The sequence below is a fragment of the Danio rerio genome, chromosome 13 (assembly GCF_049306965.1).
Source record: "Danio rerio strain Tuebingen ecotype United States chromosome 13, GRCz12tu, whole genome shotgun sequence".
Taxonomy (NCBI): domain Eukaryota; kingdom Metazoa; phylum Chordata; class Actinopteri; order Cypriniformes; family Danionidae; genus Danio; species Danio rerio.
In genome coordinates, this window is record NC_133188.1 from 15,104,997 (window position 1) to 15,107,497 (window position 2,501).

The following is a 2,501-nucleotide window of genomic DNA, read 5'->3' on the forward strand; positions in this document are numbered from 1 at the left end:
GCTAAGGCCGCCTCATCATCTAAGGTACGTGGAAATAACAACCACATCATTCCCTCTACCTCAACTCTGCGTCCTTCTCTGTCCAGGCCCAGCGCACCCGGGGCGCGGCTCGGCTAGGCATCGTTCACGCCGACACCCGGCTACCACGGCGCCTGGGTGCAGCCGCGTAAGGTGCTTGCCAGATCCCGGGGCAGAATGTCTCCTCCTCCCGTGTTCGTGATCTCCACGGAGAACCGATTCTCCCCTCTCCGCAAGTCGGGTCCCGATATGGCCATCATCGGTGACTCGATCGTTCGTCACGTCCGTGCCGCCTCCTCAAAAGGTAATAAAGTACGTACTTTCTGCTTTCCTGGTGCCCGTGTGAGAAATATTTCTACACAGATTTCAACCATCCTGGGCGCTGCCGAGAGCCCTGGTGCCATTGTCCTCCACGTGGGGACAAACGACACCGGGCTCCGGCAGTCGGAGATCCTGAAGAAGGACTTCAGGAGCCTGATCGAGACGGTTCGACACACCTCGCCCGCCATGCAGATCATCGTTTCTGGGCCGCTTCCTACTTACCGCCGATGAAATGAAAGGTTCAGTAGACTTTTTGCTCTGAATGTGTCACACCTGTTGCAGTGCCCTAGTCTGGACACTTGAGGGCACTAGTTTGCTTTGTAGTTTCACTTCATTTCCCATAATCCTTTGTATTACTGATTGTGTTATGTTACAGCTGTTTTGTGTTTGTTAATTTAGTCCTGTCTTTTATAAACCCTCTTGTCCTCTGTTTTAGTTGCCTTAGGATTTTGTTAGTTCCTCACATCTGGTATGTTTGTCTGGTTATCTAGGTTTTTTTCTATGTTGTCAAAAGAGTCCATTCCCATGTAGTCCGCTTGACCCTGTTCCCACTTCTGCTTCCGCTCCTGAGACGACATCGGAGGTGAAGGGGGATGGGATAAGTGCATCTGACCCACGTCAACATGGATATCACCCTCTGTGCAACCAGAATAGAAGGGTTGGTCCCCGTACTCCTCCTTCATGAGAGCCAACACTGAAGAACTGAACAGCTCCCACCACTGCAGCAGGTAGTTGGGGTGCATATCAGCATCGTGGGACTGTCCCTTGACCGTTTTGCTTGCAGTGTCAAAACTGTAATCCCATGGTTTGACTTTGCCAAGGAAATGAACTACCTTGGCATCATGGCCGTATTGCTTGAATGCTGGGAGATAAGTGTAGATGGCGATGCTGCTGAGGTTGTAGATGAACGGAAGGTGTTTTGAAATGTCTGCTGTTGCCCAATCACTGAAGAAGCTGTTGAGGACACCCTGATCCCCACCATCAAAGCTGCCACCCACTGAACAGGCGGTGATGAGTTTCCCATAGGTCTCATTGGAGGGGCGGAAGACAAACATACCAGATGTGAGGAACTAACAAAATCCTAAGGCAACTAAAACAGAGGACAAGAGGGTTTATAAAAGACAGGACTAAATTAACAAACACAAAACAGCTGTAACATAACACAATCAGTAATACAAAGGATTATGGGAAATGAAGTGAAACTACAAAACAAACTAGTGCCCTCAAGTGTCCAGACTAGGGCACTGCAACAGGTGTGACAGAATGAATGGCTATTAACATGGTGTAAAGAACAGAAATTGCTCTTTGCTAATAACTGGAATCTTTCTGCTTGCACCCCAGTCGAGCCGGAGCTGAACTCCTGTCGGACAACATCTCCAGATTACTTCGCACCATCTGACTAGCAGGTAAAAATTCACAAAATTCACATTATGGCCACCTAGACTCTTGTTCGTCCCACTTAAACATCAGTAACGCATATCTGGCGAATCCTATAGAGACTGTGTCTGTTCCTCGTATTATTAGATTAAGAAATAAACGTACTGTGTGCTCCAGAAAAAATCTATTAAGAATCAAACCAGAAAAACCAGTAGAAAATTTCGTAAAGCTTGGTCTCCTAAACATCAGGTCACTTGCACCTAAAGCACTTATCATAAATGAAATAATAACAGAAAATAATCTTAATGCACTCTGTCTCACTGAAACCTAGCTGAAACAAAATGACTATATTAGCTTAAATGAAGCAACTCCTCCAGGATTCTTATATAAACATGAGGCTCGTCAAACTGGTCGTTGTGGTTGAGTTGCTTCAATCTCTAGTGATTTCTTTAATATTAATCAGAGAAACGGACTTATGTTTAGCTCCTTTGAAGTATTAGCGCTTAATGTTCAGCTTCCAGATACTATGCAAAAACCTATGTTATCTCTCGCTTTAATCACCATATATAGACCCCCAGGACCCTATGTCAATTTTTTAAAATAATTTTCTGATTTTATTTCTGACTTACTAGTCAAAACTGATAAAATGCTAATTGTAGGTGACTTTAACATCCACATAGATGACGCTAACGATACATTAGGGCTCGCGTTTATGGATTTAATACACTCACTTGGGAAAAAGCAAAACGTTGTGGGTCCAACCCATCGCTTAAAGCATACATTAG

At 45.2% G+C, this 2,501-nt stretch overlaps 1 pseudogene; it reads right to left on the bottom strand.

Annotated features, from left to right (window-relative positions):
• Positions 1-776: 776 nt before the first annotated feature.
• On the bottom strand, positions 777-1,419 carry LOC137487376 (glycogenin-1 pseudogene; annotated as a pseudogene).
• Between the last annotated feature and the right edge of the window lie 1,082 nt (positions 1,420-2,501).